This window comes from Nilaparvata lugens, chromosome 1 (assembly GCF_014356525.2).
Source record: "Nilaparvata lugens isolate BPH chromosome 1, ASM1435652v1, whole genome shotgun sequence".
In the NCBI taxonomy this organism is placed as follows: domain Eukaryota; kingdom Metazoa; phylum Arthropoda; class Insecta; order Hemiptera; family Delphacidae; genus Nilaparvata; species Nilaparvata lugens.
Window position 1 is genome coordinate 98,333,757 of NC_052504.1, and position 24,552 is coordinate 98,358,308.

Genomic DNA, 24,552 nt, shown 5'->3' on the forward strand with positions numbered 1-24,552 from the left:
CATTATAGTCTAAATGAAGCCTCAAAGGTAATCCTGTGTGGCAGGAAACGAATCAAATAAAAGATAGAAAAATGAGGAGTATATAGAATCTTACATTAATAGTATACAACATATTTAAAAACTACAAAATTTCAAGACAGAATTAAGAGAAAAAAGATTATTGAAACTAAAATAATAAATCATATTGCAAATTAAACAGGTCTTTGAGCGGGCAGCAGATTCCAAATGATAATTATCGATTCTTCAGTCAACAGATGAAGCCATGCAAAATATAAGTGCTATGACACAATATAATTACATAAATAATTCAAATTCTCAACTATACAAAAACTAAATCAAACATGAAAAACAAAATATCATGAGCATTATGTTATTTACATTACAAGGAACTTACCAATGAGAGAATAGTGCTAACAGCTTCAGAAGGCGTATGGTTATTAGTGACTACTGTGCTTCCCAGGTATTTAACAATAAAGACATACTATGAAAATAAAGTGAAATCCAGTGACCACGTGTGGTGTAAGCGGACGAGTAATAATTATATTAATAGTGGATTTATAAATAGCTTATAGCAGCTGTCAGATTCAGATAATGAACTATCTCATTCCCTCCAAAAAGCTTCTCTGTTATACAGTAGATGATTTACTCGCGAGATTCAAATTCATATTTATTTACTTTACATGAACAGTAATACATACTATACAGATAATTGTCATATAATACATACAGGAACAAAAACAAAACAAAATAGAAAACAGAGTATTACATAATAAAATGACCAAATCCAGAATTAAAGAAAGGTTAGAGCAAATACATACAATTAATTAATTACAGTAGTCACTAAGCTCAAAAATATACAAAAATACGTCCCTAGCCTCTAAAGGGCAAAGAACTGTCATCTAGAACATAAAATGTACACAATGGAACTTACATATTGCAGCGACTTATTTTCAATACTGAACCATTTATAAATTTTATTCCGCTGCAGTGTGTAATATGTGATCAAATTTATGAATTAAGTTATTTAACTATGTACACTCTACAATAGGTATGCTTTAATTATAAAGCATATACATTTTTCTTCTTATTTATAACCATAACTTAAAGGATGAATCCTCGTCGAAAAACAGCATAAATATAGTCAAAATGGCCATGGGAGGGAAATATTATATTTTATTAGTATTACAGTATATGAACCAAACAGTTATACTCAAACAAATCTGTTCCAAGAACGATTCATATTAATATACTCACAAATATAATAATGTGACTAAGCTAGTTGATGTTAATAAGGCTCTTCATGTATTTATTCTGTGAGCTTTTGTATGTAAATAAATGAATAAATAATAAAAATTCCTCATTTTAGTTGTTTAGGCCTACCTTCTCAACTAACAATCTCATTCTTTTTAAATCTCATTCATAACTGTCGTTTGTATCAAAAATTAATATAACTTTACCAAAACTATTAAAAAATACGCATGTAACAGAGTAGATCTATTGATAGCTGATTAGCTGTTCAACATAACTACTGTAATGATAAGTTATACAGAATGATGAATCTCTCAAATTATTAATAGAATTATATATCTTGTTTTTCTCAAATTGGTCATTCATTATTGAATTGTATTCTCAACCATTCTTCTAAGATGCAGCTGAAATAGTTTCAATTGCGTCAATTTTCTTATCGCGATTGTGATAAAGGTGATGAATTTAATTTTTGAGAATAATTTGTGAGGAGTGTAAACAACAATATTCTTCTGTGCATGATATTTATTGGAATAGATTTGTGAATAAATATCGAGCGCTTTAGGGACTTGGTAGGTATATACAATAATTATTATAAATATAGTGATGTTTATCAATGCAAGTGGACTGTATTTTAAGGGTGAAGAGCAGGAGATAATAGAATAATAATTTGTAGCATAAGGTAAGGATAGTTTTTATAGATGAATAAAATATTGTAATATCTGGTAAGTTACCTGCGGTATTGTACTAGAGTAGTTAAGCTACTCTATTTTTAGAGAAAAAATATATAAGTAGATGAATAATTGCTTAAAAAAAACAAATAATTCAATTGAATAACAAATTGGTACATACATGCAGTAGATAAACTAGAGTAGTATAAATTTATGTTTAGATAAATTTAAAAAATATTACCAAATGAAGAATAGCCTGAAAAAGTTGCCCCAATGATTCTAGATGAAATATGATATTCAGAGAGAATAATATGATAAATAGTTGAAGTAGAAATCAGTTAATATACATATTCAGTCAAAACATTGGAACAACACATTGAAAATTATTGAAAAATGTTGATATCAATATAACTAGGAACATACAGCTGGATCACGAGTTTAATATAATTATTATTGATAGCTGGAATGGATCATGAGCTCTATATTTTCCCTTCCTATCTCTCTCAACCATATTTTAATGTATTTTTTGTACATATAGGGTGTACAGTTATGAACATTACGGAGGATGGTTGGCATGTTTCTGTATAAAATATGTGCAATGTAATGGGTGTTTGTTGTTGAATGAGTTTTTATAAGTCTCGGAATTTCAATGCCTAATGAGTATGCTGAGCGTGTTGTGCGATTATGAGTTATTTTTTTGAACATATTGTTACTGTTTAAGCGAATGTAAAGAAGTAAACACTTGACATACAATTGTCGAATATCTAGAACATTGAACTCATCATATATTTCATTTGATGGCGTTCGAATGGGTTTATTCAGAGCTGTTTTAATAATTCGTTTCTGTGTAATGAGTAGGGGATTGAGTATGGATTTGTACGCCCCTCCATAGGCTAAAATTCCGGCAGTTATCACAGATTGGACGTAAGCAAAATAAACTTTTCTCAAATCATCTATTGTTAGGAGTTGGCGTAGGTTTAGGAATATGTAAATAGATCTCCGGATTTTGTTTTTCAAGTGGTTTATGTGGTCTGACCATTTTAATTTATCGTCAACTATAATGCCCAAATATTTATATGAACTGACTCGCTCAATGGACTCGCAGCGGCAATGAATATTGTTAGGGTTTAAACAAGAATGTAAAGTTATTGAGTCAATGGGAGGATCCTGACTTTTTCGCAGAGAAACTTCAATGAATTTGGACTTTCCTATATTGAGTGTTAATATATTTTGGTCAAACCACGCTTTCAACAGGTGTAGGTCAGTGGATGCCTTTTGATACATTTCGTCTCTATTTCTACCGGTAACATGTAGCGCTGTGTCATCAGCGAATAAGAAAAGGCTGCCAGTGAGAGGTAGTTTAGCTAGGTTATTGATATAGATTAGGAATAATAATGGTCCCAATGTGCTTCCTTGCACCACACCGTAATCAATAGAATTTAAGCTGCTCTCAACTCCCATTATTTGGACAGCCTGTTTCCTATCCGGAAACAGGATATATTTTTTATATATATATTTTATATCAGGTATATTTTTAGGTTGTAACTGTAGCGGTAGGCCAAGCCATAATTAATTGAATTTTGCTGAGATTTATTTATTTTTTTCATTTATTTATTGTACAAAACACTTTAATCATAATATAATTATGACCATGGAGGAAAAACTAGGGTGAGCCTGTACAACTTCTCTCCAAAATGTATATTTATTTGTACATGTACAAATGTATATATATTTTATATTTATATATATTTAATTCATTCAATCATTCAGAATAATTATTATACAACTCACAGAAAAGTACCACAGGTTAACTTACGCCCAAAACGGTTCAAATTATAATTTATACAACAGTCCAAATGTAGTTAGGTTATGTGTCACTTCAACATTCTTCAATTACACATTCAATTTACAATCCATACACATAAAAATCATTTTTAAATTGAAAAAATACTTCTTAGTTAAATAGAATTGAATTAATTACAAATAATTGGTAAATTCCAATTAAAAAAAAAACTATAAAATTTAATACCTATGTTAATTTAATATGTTTATGTTTACTATAAATTTAATTTAATTCAAATTTAAATGTTAATAAAAGTATTGTCCAAAGAATAAGATAGTTTGAGAAAATACTATTAGGCCTATTTCGCTCTTTCAATGATATTGCATAATGAAATAACTTGAAAAACTTTTAAAAAAGTCATGAAAATGTGCCAGAGGAGTCTACTGTTGTGAAATTGGCATTAAACTGTCAGCATTGCTTCAATGGGAATCATTAATGTTATCATATAAATAATGCTGACAGTTTTAGATGAATCTCTCCATAGGCCAGAAGATAAGCACCAGGATTATAAGAGTTTTGAGTTGTGGGAAGTAGAATAACTGAAAACACTACTTGATAACAGTAGTGACTAGTACAGTAGTGACTTGATAACAGTTGTGGGAAGTAGAATAACTGAAAACACTACTTGATAACAGTAGTGACTAGAAAAGAAATATCCTATCAATTTAAATTCAAAGAACTGTATTTCATAAGTAGGCCTACCTTAAAGATAAAGAAACCAACGTAATATATTGTTACAATTACATTTTGTATTCACCCCTAATGTTTGATAGTATATAAGTTATATGTCTTCAGAGTGGGTGGAATGGAATATCTATTTTTGGTATTTAACAAATTTCATAAAACAAAACAAATAATCCCTTTTTGATTGTAACATGGAAAGGGATTATTTTATTTTTGTATAAAATTTGTTAAACACCAAAGATAAATATTCCATTCCTCCCTCTCTGAAGACATAATACAATCACATTTTTACAAGTGCACGATTTATGATTTTATGGTAACGGTGGTTCAAATTTATTGCACAAGTCGCTTTTTTGTTCTAATTTTCTGGTGAATGTTGAATTATTATTGTATAATAATTTTTGGAGATATGATCTTGATTTCAAGTTCACAATATTGATCTAAAATATTAAAACAGTAGTTTATGAGACTAAAAACATCGATGTTAGGAGCAAAGCTTATAACATCAAAAAAGCTGGTGATGGATTTTGGCTCCAACGTTGATGTTCATTTAAACATTAGCATTTATAACATCTGCCAATTATTTTTTGGACTGATATTTGTGTGTGCCTTCATATAGATGCGACATCTATCGAGTTTCTCGAGCCAAACTTGAATCAATATAATCATAAAGAGTTAATAACAATTAAACTTTTACTTTTTGTGTAGTTGAGAAGTTGATATTGTGGTAATTATTCATATTGAATGAAAAAGACTAAGAAATTGTCAAAAAACCACAGAATTATTGATACTTAGAAAGACCGGTTTCGTTATTACACCAGTTTATCCCTGATAAACTGCAATTTTTTTTCATTCTTCTCATTCAAAAATATCTTTTTCATTCAATTATTAAACTTTTAATTGATTTGTGAGAAGTTTCAAAATAGCATGTATCATATAGTGTAAATAATCATAATTAAACTTCATAAGCATTCATATAGACGCGACAACTTTCGAGTTTCTCGAGCCAAACTTGAATCAATATAATCATATAGAGTTAATAATAATTAAACTTTTAACTGATTTGTGAGAAGTTTCAAATAGCATAGTTTGTAGTTTCAATAATGATAGTTGTTATATTATATTATTCTATTATTATAATATATGCAATGCACTTGCATGAGTTTATTGATTTTTTCAGAAAGGTTTAGACTGTAGGCCCAACTTCAGTTTTCTTCTTCTATTCAACTGTCATGGCCTACATGTCTCTATATAGCTACCGTATTTATTTTTCTGATTATTGGGACACAATAAAAAATATTATCAAGTACCCTCTATTTAATCAACTTGATAATAATAATTGCCATTTAGTTTCAATGTCTATAAATAATATTTATATGAAATGATTGGGTAGGCCTACTCAAATAATAAATTCCTAGTCTGTTGGAGAAGTACAGAGTTATCGGCACTGACTAATGACTGACAAGGATGGGAAGCAAATGATTAAAAAATGCTGATATAAAAACGTGAATCTCGTCACTGAATTGTAATAATATTATTTTCACACTCACATTCACATACTTGATATTCCTACAACCTATATGCTTCCGAAATTTGTAGTTGACCATATAATATTATATTCAACATAAACATAATTGACCGAACGAAGTGAGATCTATGTTTTAACTCTGATTCTCTTTCGTCTGTCTGTATGTAACGCATTTACGGCCAAAAGCGTTGATAGAAATCTATGAGATTTGGCAGGAATATTCCTTTTTTCAACTGTGATTCTATGAGATTTGGTAGGAGTATTTATTAACTGCGCGTCGATGTATACACAAGAGTTTTGAAATTTTGCATTTTGATAGGCCTAATATGAAAGGATAAGGGATTTCCTTCATACTTCGATATCACTTTAAATATCATATCCTCTGAAGATAGGATTAATCAGACTATAGAATTAATCATAATCAGTCAGCTGACAAGTGGATTATTCATTTCATGCATTACACAGATGTCTGGAGAAGCCGAGTCTATTCCTATAAGGCCTATGGTGTCAATATTTTGTTTGGCTGTCATGGTATTACTAGTAGTTCTGTGAACAGTAGACCTCACGCAGTATCCTCATCCACAAGTACCTGATTGAAACTATAGACCTTATGGAAATACAGCAATAGACTGGCTTCTCCACACATCTGTGTAATCACTTTTCAGCTGATTTATGATGAATAATTCTATAGTCTGATTTTTACTCTAATATTGGCGTATGGAGGAGGCTCCTTTTTCCTTTTATATTATCCTTGAAATGCGAAATTTCCAAAAACCTTGTATATACGTAGACGCGCAATTAAAAAAGGAACATACCTGTCAAATTTCATGAAAATCTATTACCGCGTTTCGCCGTAAATGCGCAACATATAAACATTTAAACATAAAGAGAAATGCCAAACCGTCGACTTGAATCTTAGACCTCACTTCGCTCGGTCAATGATGCGTGCCCATCAGTATCAATATTCTCACATTTGAAAAAACAAATTTAATAGGTTATTAAAAATAACATGAAAAATAATTAAATGAACTAAAAATAATGCTGAAGAAATTATAATATCTTTAAAATTTAGGGAGTTTATGATAGACTCTAAAACATTATGACAGATATTTTGGAGAAAGACTGGTATCGTACCGCTGGAACTAGAACAGGAGACACCAGATACAGAAAACTGCGTGAGGTCTACTGTTCACAGAACTACTACTATAGATGTATTATTTGTAGCTTATTTGTAAATAATCTGTCTCTTTTGTTGTTGAGTGGCAAAAAATCTACTGTAAAATGTACAGTAGAAACAGATATGTTGTTAAATTTCTCCATCTTAAGATAAAATGAAAGAGATTTTGTCAGTTCCACATAATTCATTCAAGCCAAACTATAGTTTCAATGCATATCATCATCATTGAATTGGTCGTTTTAGTTAGTCTGCTGATGATACATTGGAACTAAGGTTCACTCAATGTACCTAGAATATACTCATGTACCCAATATACCTTAATGTATTCTAGGTTCCTTGGTTGAATTGAATAAATTATGTGGAACTGACAATATCTCTTTCATTTCACCTCAATTCTACTGTATATAATTTTTTGGAGTGTGGAAAGTTTCTGATAAGAAGTCACTCTTCAAATATATAACAAAGCTCTGAAGTTTGGAAATCCCTATACTTTAGCTGTTAATAATAGCAATGAGCAATGGCATATTATATTATTGAATAGCTGAAGAAAACATGAGGATAATCTTTGGATTTTCCAAACTGATTTTTCACAAGAATTCTGCTAATTTTGTTAGATAAAAGAAAAATATGCTCTGTAAATATGCATGTATTATATGATGATTAAGATGCAAAATTAAATTTTGCATCCAAACAAAACAAAATTACTCATTTTTCAATTTGGAATTTTTCTGAATAAATCATTTATCTATTAATTAATTGTTGATCAATTAGTTAAAAAATAATATCAAATGTCAGATACGACGTAGTGTGTTTAGGCTACTCGTGACTCTGTGGTCATTGATGCACATAACAAAGCGTGAAGTAATTTTATCTTCCAAAGTTTGAGGTCACTATTTTTAACAACGCAAATATATTCTACAAAATACTATTCTTTTGATAACAAAGTCATGGTCACTGATGGAAAATATCAGTTTCTTGGAACAAATGTCAGATTATATATGTGGAATAAATAAGAGTTCATTAGTAGTCGATGAATTGTTGATTCAACAAAATTATCAATTAATAATTATTATTTTTTGTGAAAGGAGAGAAAATAAGTTTGAAAAATGTTTCATGATGAGAGTTGTTTCTTGCAAAAATTTATTTACAGAGTAATTCTTAATTATGGTAAAATAATTTAATACGTGATAGTAAAGGTAAAAATAAGAAAAAAGTTCTTATAAACATATATATCCATAAACGCTTCATTAGCGAGCTATACAGAGTGAAAGATTTCGCCCGGAATTCAGTTCCTCTGGTGAAATACACCGACGCTGAATTGTTTGGGGACTAGCTTTTGAAAAAATGATGGTGGATTCATACGGAAAACTATCTGAAAGATTGAATAAAACTAGTCTGGAAGCTGTAGTGTGAGTAGTTTTTGAGAAAAAAGTTGAAATATGCAAAAAATCCAAGTAGAAAAACACAGACTTCTACATTATTGATGCCCAATAACTTTCTTTAATGACCAGTAAACAAATAATTTGTCGCAATAAAAATTGTAAAGAATTTAATTCTGAAAAGAATTATGTAAGCTGTGTAAACTGTATTTGTTTACTGGTCATTGAAGAAAGTTATATCGGGCATCAAATGTAGAAGTCTGTGTTTTTCTACTTGGATTTTTTGCACATTTCAACTTTTTTCTCAAAAACTACTCACACTACAGCTTCCAGACTAGTTTTATCAAATTTTTCAGATATTTTTCCATATGAATCCACCATAATTTTTTCAATAACTAGTCCCCAAACAATTCACCAGAGTAACTGAATTCCGGGCGAAATCTTTCATCCTGAATAGCTCGCTAATGAAGCGTTTATGGATATATGTTTATAAGAACTTTTTTTCGTATTTTTACCTCTACTATTACGTATTAAATTTAATTATTTTACCATAATTGAGAATCATTCTGTATACAGTGGCAGTGGACCTACTGTATACATAAAATTATAAAATTTAATCATAATAAAATAAAATGAATGAATAAATAAAATACTCTTCTAAAAGAAGTCTATATAATAAAATTCGCCTCTAAATGTGATTTAGAGATTTCAATGTTCTATTGAGCCATATTATTTAATGTTATGAAAAGCTCATTAATCAATCTGTTATTTTCAAGAATAGTATTTCTTAAAGAAGGCACCGTACTCCTTCACAGGTGTGTGCACACAGGGAGCGGTCTGGAGCTCCGACTTCCAGCGGTCTCAAGAGGATACAGATATTCATATATCATAATATATCTCTATGTCCTAGATATCCTTCTGAGACCTCTCTGACCGCTGAACGCTCTCTATGTGCACATACCCTAAGAGTGAGTAGCCTATTTTTCAGTTTGAAATCACCAATTCTTTGGAAAAAGCTAAATCAGAGTTTTGGATTCTTATTCAACCATAATTTCTTAACAAAGATTATTATGGATTGCATCTAGCATGAAATGAAAGGTATTATATTTCAACCCATCAGAGATTACAAAAGGTAGGTACACGCAGTTTGGTTGAGAAAAAACTGATTAATGTTTTTCTTCCTAGCAAAAAGATTCGTATGGATAACATAAAACGAAAGGTTTTATTTCAACCCATCAGAGATTATAAAAGGTACACGCAGTTTTGATGAGAAAAAAACTTATAAAGGCTAAAAATAAACTTTCTACTGGTGATATTTTTCAAAGTTTTTCAATTTATATATCATCAAGCTATCAAAATGGAAAATTTTTCTCAGGAAAACATTTTTTTCCGATCATTACTTTTTGAGATATGAGCGACTGAAGTTTGAATTTTTTGGATAGAACATTTCAAATTCGGTAAGAGATATAAATCCATGAGATTTGGAGGATTGATTCTTCATGGTATTGTAGATCTAGTGGAACGAGAATTTTCTGAAAATATAAATTTTTTGATAAAGTTATTCAATTTACCAAAAATTACCAAAAATAGCTCAAGTTAACAAAAAGTTATTATTACTATCGTATTTAATAAAACTTTCAAGTGAAAAAACTCACATTTTTTGATGTTACATCAAGTTTTTTCACTTAAAAGTTTTATTAAATACGATAGTAATAATAATAGTGAAATCAAGATGGATAACCAACAACGAAAAAGCTATTTTTGGTCATTTTTAGTAAATTGAATAACTTTCTCAAAAGTTAATATTTTCAGAAAATTCTCGTTTCACTAGATCAACAATACCATGGAGAATCAATCCTCTAAATCTCATGGATTTATCTCTCACCGAATTTAAATGTTCTGTCCCAAAAATTCAAACTTTAGGTGCTCATATCTCACTAAGTAATGATCGGAAAAAAATGTTTTCCTGAGAAAACTTTCTCATTTTGATACCTTGATCATATACAAATCGAAAATCTTTGAAAAATATCACCAGTAGAAAGTTTATTTTTAGCCTTTGCACAGCCTTAATGTTTTTTTTTCTTATAGAACGCTAATATGGAAGCATGTGCCACATGAGTGATAATGTGCTATCAAACAGCGATATATAAAGGTACAGTATTCTGAATGAAGAAGGCTATTTCAAATCAAACCCATTATTCTCTGTTCTAGTTTAGAGTTCATTACACTTTATCAGACAACGCTATCATATCCAAATTTCTTCTTCCTATTCTCACATTTAAATTCAATCACAAATTTCATAAATTAACGACTAGCAGTCTATTTTTCGAAACTTTTAGGTTTAGAAGTTACTAATTATCCTTGACAAGGAGATCTTTTAATCCATCCTTAGTTTCTTAAATAATAAATGAATGGTTGATAAATTGAGTCCTCTCAGATGCATATAAATATTTGCAGTAGTCTAAAAAACTTTCTGTTGATGCTCTCATTTTTTATTGGAGTCTAAAAATCAATTTTCGAAGAAAACTGTGTTAAAAAAGCGTGTTTAGAGCTGAATTAATCAATTGCATAACTATATTACACCCTGATAATAGACTTGTCTACAGAACTCTACTCGAATGAAAAGATAAAGCATGATTTATTTTTAGTGGCTTACTGAAATGCGGTTATTCGAATGTCTCTAAGATAGTGGTGTTATAAATAATAATTGTTCTCATCTGCGTTTCAACTAAGAATTAACAAGAAAATCACGTTTCAGTGCACTAAATGCATTTTTAAAAATTCCCTTTATTATCATAGAGAAAAGATTTCGCTATATTTTGTCCATGATATTATGCAGATTTAAAGTAATTTGATTTCTATATAAATGATTGGATCGAGGTTAATAGTATAACATTGATCACTTGCTTCTAAGTCAGAAAGTTTGTTGGTATCGTTGGTATCAGAAAGTTCGACACTAATATTTGTGCTGATAGAAACTTTTCATTACATCGTGTTTGATAATGAAAAAAGTTATTTCTCACGTACAGTCACAACAGTAATCTTATAACCAATCCATGATTTTTATGTTTCAACAAGTTTATGAATTGTTGTTCATGAAACATGACAAATATGTAATACAAGCCGTCAGGCTCGCCTCGCTCGCCATATCCGTCTAGCCAGGGGGCTCCGCCCCCTGGACCCCCGACTGGATCGTCCAAGAATGAGACCAGCAGGCTCGCTTCGCTCGCCTGCATTTTTCATTTGAGTATTTTTATCATATGTTAGGACAATCTAGTCGGGGGTCCAGACTAAACGTCTGGCTAAACGGATATGGCGAGCGAAGCGAGCCTGACGGCTAGTAATATAATATTCCCAGGATTGAAGTAGCAGTGCCCAATCAATTTTTCCGCGATAAATGCATTTAAATCTTCAACTTGGTGCCAACCTAACAGTCAACTCAACTTAATGCCAACCTGACAAAATTATTAATTTAGTTACCAATAACAACTGTTTCGAAGAGGTACTCTCTCTAGATTATAGTTCTATAGTAACATATGATATGGAAATTTCAATTATAATTAAGAGATTGGGAGAAGAAGAATATACATGCTAAAAGACGAACTTTAAACCCTTAAAAACCACACTTAGAGTTAAAATATTGCCAAAAGATTTCTTAGTGCGCCTCTAAAGGGCCAACTGAACATACCTACCAAATTTGAACGTTTTTGGTCCGGTAGATTTTTAGTTCTGCGAGTGAGTGAGTGAGTGAGTCAGTCAGTCAGTCAGTCAGTCAGTCAGTCAGTGCCATTTCGCTTTTATATATATAGATTAAATAATAGGCTGATGTAAATACTCTATAAATATTAACCACGATAATACTGCATGAAACTACCTGAAATATTCGAACAGTCTAATATAAATAATAATAATATTTTGTACAAAGAATTCTTGATGATTAAAAAAAACATCACAATTTGAACAAGCTGCATGGTATAGGTAAAATCAAGGTTTGGAGGCTACTGTAACCTATTTTTATAGTTCTTCTCTCGTGATTTATTTAATTAATTTTTGATAATATGACAATTGCTTTTAAGGTAAAGCCTATATTGAAACAAATCTTAAGCAATAAATGCAAAGAAAAAATGCAAAATAATCATATAGCTACAAAAGTTAATGTCAGTTTTTCTCAGGTGGTTAAATCAATTACCAGGAAAAAGGCCGTCATCTCTATAAATAAAAATGAATCTGTTTGTGTGTTAGTTTGTTTGTTCCCTATAGACTTGAAAACTACTCGACAGAACGGCATGAAACTTTGGGAATATGTTGTGTGAATATTGGGGATGGTTTCTGACCAGAAATTTCAATAGGGGGGTTATTATAATTATAATATATTAATCCATTTTACAGACCTATGTTTTCGAAATTGTCGGCCGAGCGGCTAACGTAGAACGGAAAGATCATCATGATTCAAGATCATGATGTGATAATATGATTTAGCATCTAAACTTACCAACTGTAATAAACACATCACTCTATGATAAAATTGTTTACTGGTGTTAAAACGGTACCTAGTTTTAAGCACATGGGGAGTCCGTATTGAGATGTAAATGAAAATATTAATTGTAAATATAAATAAATTTCATGATTCACCAAATAAAGTCAAGTGTGACATGAGATACATTGACTTTTTGGCGGTACGAAGATTACCAGTGTAGAATTAATTTACAAACGATTTATTCATTAATGATTTTTTTACAATTGGAGGCACCGAGTACTGTACCGTACCTATAATACTTAATTGTTTACTCGTATAGTATTTATCGATGAATGAATTTTATGACAATCAATAAAATTCTTATCTATCCATGGTACTAAATTTTTAACTTTTGTTGAATCTGTATTACATTCAATGAATTGAAGAGTATTGGCTCAAATAAACTATGTATATTTGACAATATCGCTTTTATTCCTACTTAATTGAAGAGTACACTCTATTACGAGTATACCTACATTAAAATAGATGATAAGGTTACACTACTGTACAAAAAATGTTTGTTTAACGGTTGTGTTAATAATCATTTTAAAGCGTGCTGTATTCGAAATGCTTATTATATATACAAAAGACTTGAAATACTAGGAAACTGATAGATAGTAAATCTTGTGGCGAATAGTGGGGAAAATTGTTGAGACCCGCAATATTTATTATCATATACTCGCAGTGGACGTTGTACTTCAAGACAAGGTATCATGTTTCTTATCAATTTCACTACTATAGACTATATAAAATATCATTTTATTTTTTGTACTTTCATGTTTTTTTTTCAGAATCACCGTACTATTATTCGAGAATATATATAACAATAAGTTTCAGTCTCAATCTTTACTTAATCACTCTATGGTGATTTTCATTTCCAATATAGTGGATATTTATTATTTAATATAATGTTGTGTATTTTATGGAAATGAAACAATAAATTTGATTTGAAATTTGATCATGATATTGACACCATAACAGTTGATAGTACCCTACGTACTTTTTATTATTAGCATGTTGTACTGATTTGTGTTTTCGTTCATAAATATATGAATTTACCCTATGCACAATTATTGTGAGTTATTGTACCTAATAGTTGTATTTATCTGTTATGTGTTTGCTTTTGTTGTTACCATTTGACGTTGTAATGCATTTTGATGTTCTCACTTGCTACAACAGTAAAACGTTTATTTAATTATGCCTTTTATAACCGACAAAAGTCACAACAGTCAAATGGGTGATGCTCAAAATGTCAAAATTGATTTGAAATGTTTTTTTGTCATTTTCATAGCCATCTAGTCGGATGACTAATGAGCTAATTTTTTATATCCTAACATACTACTTGAAATTTAAACAACGAATATCTCATTAGAAACTCTTACTGATATGGTTTATTTGAAACTTGAAATGGTACAATCAATAATGAATAAATTAATAATTAATAATTATATTATAAGCGTGGTACAGTAACATTTCAATAGGACCGTGATTTTTCATTCTTTATTTTAATCAAACTGCTTTCATTTTGCATTTCACTCATTCAATAAATAATGTATATTAAAATATTAGGCTGAATCATTATAATTACTGGTAATCATTGCATATTTTCCAAATTATCTAATCATCAAGTCTAAATTTATTTATTTATTTATTCATTTATTCATCAATGACAGAAATACACATATTGAACGTAACAGTGTGGAGAAAGATAGGAGAACAACGTTGCCGATTCTCTGCCTTGCCAGTGCCTTCCATAGAGGATAGCTGATATACCGGTATATCTAATGTGATATTAACTGTTAATTCTTGTTTGAAATAATCAATTATATTTGAAATTGGTGTTGTTCTCCATGACGAAACACTAGTCTATATAACTTTGAAAATTATAGAGAACTAAAACATAGCTCTGGTTCCACTTCAAAGTCGAATAAATCTTTCGACTTTTACTAAAGATTTCCGTGGAGTGGAACACATGATGAGTCTAATCTGAATTTTTTTGAAAATTATATTTATTTGATATTCGATATTTATTTAATTCGTCCTACATTGCCAGGTCTATGACCCATGGCAAACACTTATAAAATGAGGGATACATTTCACCATAAAAGTGTTTCTAATACTTACAAAGTTACACAGTGTCAAAACTACTACAAAGTCAATTATATTTTATTCGTCAAGAACATATATTTTCCAATGATTGTATAATAAATTTTCATAATTGAAATTAAATATTTTGTTGATTGATTATATTATTTATACAATGTTAAAAACGATCTGAAAACTTTGCAGAGCTAGAAAATGATATAACGCTATCTGCTTTGATTAGGTAACGATAGACAAGGATAGCAAAACCAATGTTAATTGAAATTCTATTTGCCAAATAATTTTACAGACATTTCTACAATCACAAAATAATTAGTAATGAAGTTAACAAAAGTACAGTCTAACGATAAACAAGGATAGCAAATAAACCAATGTTAATTGAAATTCTATTTGCCAAATAATTTTACAGACATTTCTACAATCACAAAATAATAAGTAATAAAGTTAACAAAAGTACAAAATTTTAGAAGTATACAGTACAATATAATAAACAAGATTATGTGATAATATTAAGCAAAGTAATAATATTTTGGCTGTACTAGCAAAGTAGTTAGTCTATTTTTTTATTATTTCTTCAGTCTTTTTTCTATTTTCTATTGTGTCTTGTGTTATTTTCTATTTATAATGTTTCTTCCAAACTATTTTTATTGCTATTTTTCGTTTTTTCTTTCTTACTAATTTAGTTTCAGTTTGTGTAAACAATTGATTTTCAATGAGGCTTGTTTTGGCATAAAGCTGTAAGCCTCTATATGTTGTTGTAATTTTTCTATTGATGTAAATAAATAAAAAATTAACACTTGAGCGCCAGTCAAATAGTACTCCCATTATAACGTGGACCTCATTATTATAGAATTATTAAAGAAGTGTAGAAGGGTTTGAAGATCTACTTATAATATTAACTTATATTTTATTATAGAATTTACATTATATATATATATATATATATATATAATATATATATATATATATATATATATATTATATGTAAAAGAATTAACCGGGTACATCCGTTCGTTTTGACTTACTAGACTCAAGTAAGTCAAAACGAACGGATGTACCCGGTTAATTCTTTTACATATAATATATCCATCCGCGAAACACTCAAATGTAATATATATATATATATATATGAATGAATTTTATTTGCCAAAAACAAAATACAAAAAAGCTTTACAAAAAATAAATATAAGTATATGCTACTGCACTTAAACCAAGATACATACATTTATTTAATTAGATATAATAACGAAATTATATCCTTTACATTACAAACAATAGTTTTAAAATGATTCAATTTATGATCCTAATATATATAAAGAACTGTCATCTTAACGCGGACCTCATCACTATACAGTTGCAGTTACATGTGATATGTTTTTTATAAGGTGTTACAAAAATAGACTCACTCTGATGCTTTGAAGACGATTTCCAAATGGTTTTCAGAAACGACATTTTCGGATGTGTGTGACAGCACACGTAGGTTTCTAGTAAAACTTCAATTCAATAAAACTGCTCTAAGATTCAAACTTGTCTACTGCAAAACTGGTTACTGGTCTATGAATCAAACAGTGAGAGAGGAAACAGTGAGAGTGAATGTTTACTAATGAACTAATAGGTTGGCCGTTGGCCTGCTACTGCCTACTGAAGATTAGCAGAGAGCCAAATATCTAGCAGTCGTTCCCCCACCTCAGCGGCGGAGTGATCCCGGCATTGTTTGAATGGGTAGCATCCAGAGATCGCTGACAATTCAGAGTGACTCCCGCACTATAAATGCAGCAGCAGTCGCTTATCATGACGACCGGGTCGTCAATTGGTGATGCATCTGCTCCCCTCATTGCTCTCACTTTGAACTGTCAGAGTGTCAGCGTATCCCGTCCCCGTGTGAACAACGCCGCAATGCTTCCTGAATAACTAGTAGTTCTGTGAATCAGTGGCGTAACGTACACCCCCGCTGCCCCCGCGGCTCGGTGGGCCCAGGCTAGGGTAATATGTAGGCTAATATGTAGGCTAATATGTAGGTTAATATGTAGGCTAATATGGGTTTTCTGAAAAAATAAAATTACCCGGGTTAGGGCCCGAAAGATAATTATATATTGCATACTTTAAAAAGAAAAATTAAATAATCATGGAAGTAGCTTTTGATAAAAAAGCAAAAGTTTTATTGTGGAAAATGACTGGTTTCATTCATTGTGTAAGAAAAAATATGCAATAGAATAATGTTATCAGTCTGGTTATAAATTAATATCAAGAGAATACAAGTAGAAAATAATGAATAAGGCAAGAAAGAAAAACAATCATTGTTCAAATCTACTCGTAATAATAAAAATAGTTCCATTGACAGAGCTTCAATAATTGTGTGCTGGTAGTGAGCTTATTGAAAAATTAGGAATGTTGTTTGTTTACAAATCATTGAAATTTATACATCCGGTGAAACAATCCAGACTGAGACTATTCAAACCACTTACTTATAGATAAGATTTACTTCTTTTCTCTCTGATTCAAACAAAGATTGTCAGAATGGTTCTAAAGTAGATCGTTATGTTTATTTACTATCTTTAAGAAAGCATTGGAGAAAAGAAATTATTTTCCCATTGAATTCCTGAACATATATACCATATAGTGTGGCAGGGGCGCCATAAATATAAATACTATATAATAGCTTACTCAATTAATTATTTCATTAGCAATTCCCATTCGCATTCAGTGGTTCAGTTCCTCTCGAATCGTGTTACTGCGTGCACGCGTCAACGGGTCCGCTGAATTTGACGAATGAAAAGTTATTCAAGTGAGTTGAGTCGAGAACAAGTTTTTTTCAACTAAGCTATGTAATTCACTCATGAAAGATGTACATTCATATTGGAGTTTAATGCTTGGGATTAAGTAAGAAGGGGGCTGGAGAAAGTGGTACGATTTTAGAAGAGGGGCCCGGAATTTTTTTGCGGGGGGCCCGGTTTGGAAACGTTACGCCACTGCTGTGAACAGTAGACCTCGCGATCAGTAAGTTACATTGACCTGTTGTTATGTTTTCTCAAAAATTAATAAATAATTTATCAATTCAAAATGTCTAGAAAAAATCCTAAATAAACATAGAGATTTCTGTCCTATCGTACCGTGACGTGTCGTCCCGGAATGTGAGTGTGAGCGCTGTTATCAGGTCTGGCTGCCGTCGATACGCCAATCCAATCAACCCATCAGAGAATATCCTGTGTTGTCGTGTTGGCGAAAAATCGGTGTGTTGAAATTAACAAAATAAACTACCATAATGCTGATTTCCTACAAACTTCATTTCTCACTTTTGATGATTTTAGAAATCAATTTCTTTTCAATAATATTTTTTGCAACTTTAATCATCAGATTAAAAAAAAAAATGTTTTCTATCAATAACTCCAAACTCCAAAACTAGAATCATGGCCTCATCTTATGGAAAGACAAAGTTAGTAGACAACTGTCTACTAACATTGATGGAAAGATACATTTCCAAGATGTTCGATGTTTTTGAACGGGTGGTATTATGACCACTAGACAGCTGATGAATAATTATTCTAAAGTCTGATTTTTACGGTAATATTGGCGTTCAAAGGAGACTCCTTTTTCTTTTGTATTATCCTTAAAATGCGAAATTTCAAAAAACCGTATGTATACGTCGACGTGAAATTCAAAAAGGAACATACCTGTCAAATTTCATGAAAATCTATGGCTGCGTTTCGCTGTAAATGCGCAACATAAATATAAACATAAAGAGAAATGCAAAACCGTCGACTTGAATCTTAGACCTCACTTCGCTCGGTCAATTATTAAACGAAGTTTCAAACTAGATTCTGTCAAAATTGGTATTTTGTTTATGTTAATTGTTTCTTATATACAGAGTTATCATAAAAGAATGGAGCGGTTTCGAACATAGTAGAAAACCCAAATTTCTTAGTTAATGTTGTTTATTCATCTAATTTGTCGTCTCAAACAGTCTTTTTACATGATTAATAAATTTCAATATGTGTGCCATTAGTCGCTCAACAAAAATGTCCAAACGATAATCAATTTATTTCTTTACAAACATTCGCTAAAATATCTTATAGCGAATTTTTGTGGGGTTACATCAAAAACATTGTTTATTCACAAAAAAATCTTATCATATTTTTTCTTCTTCTCCTCCTTCTTCTTCTTCTTCTTTTACTCCTCCCCCTCTTCTCCATCACCCCCTCCTGTATTCTTCTTCAAAATAATATGCATCATCAAATCACTATACTGCACGAGTTAGTCTGTCCCTCTATTAAAGAGGCCACCAGATATTATTATTGGACCTGTTCCGCTCTGATCTCAACAGCGCTGCATCATCTTGTAATTGTTAAAAAAAACTGACTCACATAACCAGTCGTTGTGATGAATAAATTGTGAGATGCAGTTGATTTATCCTAAAGTTGTTATCTCTATACGTCCTTCAGGAGCAATTAACTTTGACTTCACCATATATATTTAGGCCTATACTGTCGTTCCCGTTGCACCACATATATATAGTATATTTATTGTCAACATGATTTGAGATTTAAATCAATGATTAGTGTGAATAGTAGGTAGATGGTGAGGTTCATGTTATAATGACAGTGAAGATAGTAGATAGATAGGAGAACAACGTTGCCGATTCACTGCCTTCTATAGAGGATAGCTACTACCGATATATCTGATGTAGGGCTAACACTAACAGCTGTTCATTCGTGTTTAAAATCTATCTATATAAAAGCGAAATGGCACTCACTCACTGACTGACTGACTGACTGACTGACTGACTCACTCACTCACTCACTCGCAGAACTAAAAAACTACCGGACCAAAAACGTTCAAATTTGTAGGTATGTACAGTTGGCCCTTTAGAGGCGCACTAAGAAATCTTTTGGCAATATTTTAACTCTAAGGGTGGTTTTTAAGGGTTTAAAGTTCGTCTTTTAGCATGTATATTCTTCTAATTCTCTTAATTATAATTGAAAAATGTCCATACCATATGTTAATATAGAACTATAATCTAGAGAGAGTACCTCTTCGAAACGGTTGTTAACTGGTAACTGAATTAATAAATTTGTCAGGTTGGCATTAAGTTGAGTTGACTTTGTTAGGTTGGCACCAAGTTGAAGATTGAGATATATGCATTTATCGCGGAAAAATTGATTGGGCACTGCTACTTCAATCAGAGCTACTCGCTTCGCTCGCCATATCCGTTTAGCCAGACGTTTAGTCTGTACCCCCGACTGGATCGTCCTAACATATGATAAAAATGCCCAAATGAAAAATGCAGGCGAGCTAAGCGAGCCTCCTGATCTCATACTTGGACGATCCAGTCGGGGTTCCAGGGGGCGGAGCCCCCTGGCTAGACGGATATGGCAAGCGAAGCGAGCCTGACGGCTAGTAATTTATAATATTTTATTCGCCAAGAAAATATGTTTTCCTATAAAAATTTGACTGAGTCATGCATTTTCAATGTTGTAGAAACGTTCCATAAAAAACACACATATGTTGTCAAATTCTACACAGTTTTATTTGGTACAGGACCATGGTTTCATAGCCACACACGTCACATTTTCAAGCTGAAAATATTGAATTAGCTCCAAAGATGTCACATTTTCAAGCTGAAAATGCTCAAGCCGAAAATGTTCAAGCTGAAAATGCTCAAGCTGAAAATGCTCAAGCTGAAAATGCTCAAGCTGAAAATGCTCAAGCTGAAAATGCTCAAGCTAAAAATGCTCAAGCTGAAAATGCTCAAGCTGAAAATGTGCAAGCTGTCAGCTTGAAATATAACCTGTGAACCTGTGTGGTCACGAAACCATGGTCCTGTACCAAATAAAACTGTGACAACATATTTGCGGTGTTTGAAAACATATGTGAGGTGTTTTTATTTCATTATATTTCCCATTATAAAAATAAAAAATAATAAATTGTCATAATATTGAGGTTGAATATTTTGTTAATCATATTTCCACATTATTAGAAACAACCTGACAACGTTGCAGTGCTAGAAAAGGATAGCGCTATTATATTAGCGTTGTTGAATAATAGATAAGGCGATAGTAATACCTACCAATGTTTATAAAATGCTGTCAATATAACGTGGACCTCGTAATTAAGTAATCAAGTAATTTATTTATAATATTTACAGTTAACACAGTAATTTATATTGTAATCTTCATAGTAATAATTCATAGGTACTACTTACAGAGTAAATAAATTAAATAAATATTTACAGAGCAAAGAGGATCAAATAAACCGTTAAACAATGTATATTGTAATTGTATTTTATCTGAAGCATTCAGAGAACTATCACTTCTTACGGTTCCTTGTATTTTTATTTATAGAGTAATTTTGTTTGTAGTTAAGAATATTAATAATTTTAATACTAATTCAGACGTGCACCATTATAATACGAGGTATAGGGGCAATCTTAGTGTTCAAGCTCACAGGCTTTCTCTTTTTGAGAAAAAACCTAGTTATGTAGGAGTGAAATTATTAAATGGTCTTCCAACTTATTTAAACCATACATCGGCTACTTTCAAAACAGATTTATATAGGTTTTTGGTTGAGAAGAGGTATTATAGTCTTCAAGAATTCTTTAATGATACATGACGTAGCCTATTCTTATAGACTAGTAATTTGTAATTAGATGTGAAATTCTATTTTATAGAAACTCTCATATGACTATTGTATTGATTGATTTATGAATTGTTTTGACTTTGATAATATTGACGTTGTTCAACTATATGGATGTTTTGTTCTATATTATGTTGAATAAAAATATATTAAATAAAAAAAATAAATAAATAAAAATTTTATGAATATCTTTCAATAAATTGTATTGTTTGAAAATATTGGATTGAAATAATATTTAATTCAATTCAATTTACATCGTTTTTGAACCATTTTCAATGACACTATACAGTGTAGTGTCCTTGAAAATAGTTCAAAAACGTATTATTACTTGCAGTTCGTCATGGATAGTGAAATGGATGAGTCAATTTACTTATTTCCAAAAAAAAAATTATATACATATTCAATAATAGTTACAAACAAAAAAAATCAAGGAAATATATTTCCCCACTCATTAGACTACCTATTAATCCGTGTGTGGGGGAAGAATGTAATTGAATATTGAAACAATGAATGTTTGAAGGTGAGGATAATGAATCATTGTAGTGAATGAATATAAATTTTTGGACAGAAATTAAACTTTAACTTTCCTCAGTAAGAACATATAACTTACATTTTCGGACATGTAATTCTTTATCAAAATTTGGGAATAGAATAGTTTTGGGATATGCCATAGCTACCTCTGTATGGCTATGGCTATGCCTGTTCCGATCATATTCATATGATTCTTTGAAATTTTATCAACAAATAAATAAATAGATTAATATTAATAAATATTCAATAGAGACAATATCAAAATTAGCATGTGGACAAATGCAATTTCCTGAAAGGACTGACAGTACTGACTGTTTATCAGATAATTAAGAAATCAAGTAGATAGGCCTACCTACCTAGTAAAGAAAAATATTCCTATAAAAAGATTAAAAAAGGGTATAATGGGATGAAGATCTACTAAATATAAACTACTGATACACGGTTTCTCCGTGTGTTTTTCCAACATTTTTCATGGGCAAGCCAACTTGAGTATTATAATATTGAGAAAATTTGGAGCGGTTCCCAAACTGTTTGTCACAATAAAGGGGTTCTATATGGGTGCAACAAGCGATTGAAAAACGTTTAGAAAACATGGAATCGAATGTAGTCTTGCTTTCTCTTGATACATGGCAATTTTACAATACAACACTGTACCGTATTTCTAAACTAGTAGTTCTGTGAACAGTAGACCTCACGCAGTATTCTCATCCACAAGTACCTGATTGAAACTATAGACCTTATGGAAATACAGCAATAGACTGGCTTCTCCACACATCTGTGTAATCACTTGTCAGCTGATTTATGATGAATAATTCTATAGTCTGATTTTTACGGTAATATTGGCGTATGAAGGAGGCTCCTTTTTCCTTTTATATTATCCTTGAAATGCAAAATTTCCAAAAACCTTGTATATACGTAGACGCGCAATTAAAAAGGAACATATACCTGTCAGAGAAATGCCAAACCTTCGACTTGAATCTTAGACCTCACTTCGCTCGGTCAATTATTGTTATTACATAATTATAATTCTCATTATCAATTTTTTTTATTAGTAGGCTACTATCAGCCTCTACAACTCACGTTTTTCTATTTTTAGAAAACATTCTAGAATATAAAATGTAGCCTATAGTAAACAACAATAATTAGTATATTTTTGTATAGTTGAAAATGTGCAATTGAACGTTTTGAGAGAATATATCAATCTAGAATAATTCAGGGTTGAGATTCTTGCAATCTAGAAAGAAACGATTCCTGTAAAAATACATGGGATAAATTTCTCTTTGTAAATGTATCTAGTAAGGTACATTTAAAATTAATATGATTGTCAATAGACGTCATGTAGGTGGTAGCTTTAGTATCTGGATGCTTTCATTCTTGATTCTTCGGATGTTACTAAATAGATGATACAAGAATTTTAATCAACAAAAAAATGCAATACAATTATACCGTACCATAGCCACCTCTAATACAAGGCCCCTGCCTACGATATTGCAACGTCGCAGCGTAGGCCTAGAATCTAATACATGATTGGTGAAAAAGATTTAAAAAAATACCAGCTGATCTTTTTCACCAATCATGTATTAGATTCTAGGCCTACGCTGTGACGTTGCAATATCGTAGGCCGGGGCCTTGTATTATTAGAGGTGGCTATGATTATACACAAAATAGTCGAACAAATATTTGATTGGACAAGAAGTGTGCTACTACAAAGGAGCCAGTTTTTATAATTTAGGACAGTTCTTTAAAATGTGGTTAATTTGCAAAGTGAAAAAGTCGGGGTTTTGCATTAATAGCACGTTCCATGAAAGTCGAAATGCAGCTTGGAATACCGTTTGCAGTATATAGCCTAAAAATTGAAAATCAAATTACTCTTTTAACATATTTCAAGTATATTCCCTCGTTTGTTGTAGGCTACTTTCGACCAGAGGAATTATTATTATGGTATTAAATTTTTTTTTTCATTTTCATACAACATATTCCAAACTTCCAAGTCAATTCCAATGACTGATAATGTAGGTTGACTTTGAAAGCCTGCAATCAGTCAAGTCATGTCAGAGGTCCTGAAATTGATCAGGTGTGACTTGAAAACTCTGACACCAGACCTGAGCCAGCCAGGTCACTTGTCATTCTTTATTCTCATTCAAACTCTCTCCAGCTACCTTCTCTGACACATTCTACCTCCAAACCAACAAAGTTTTTTTGCTTTTGAATTTGAATTTTGTAAATAATGCCAACCTGCTGTAGG

General features: G+C 31.1%; 1 protein-coding gene and 1 non-coding gene across 2 annotated transcripts in view; one reads left to right on the forward strand and one right to left on the reverse strand.

Moving 5' to 3' along the window:
- The window catches only part of LOC111055831 (low density lipoprotein receptor adapter protein 1), a 13,218-nt gene extending 12,726 nt beyond the window's left edge, over window positions 1-492 (reverse strand). The window contains exon 1 of the mRNA XM_039419746.1: window positions 395-492. The gene's annotated coding sequence lies outside the window, so the exon portion shown is untranslated. The remainder of the gene's footprint in view (window positions 1-394) is intronic.
- Window positions 493-14,944: 14,452 nt separating this feature from the next.
- On the forward strand, window positions 14,945-15,064 carry LOC120349533. Its single transcript, XR_005570376.1, has one exon. It is a non-coding gene; the product is annotated as a U5 spliceosomal RNA (small nuclear RNA).
- The last annotated feature ends 9,488 nt before the right edge of the window (window positions 15,065-24,552 follow it).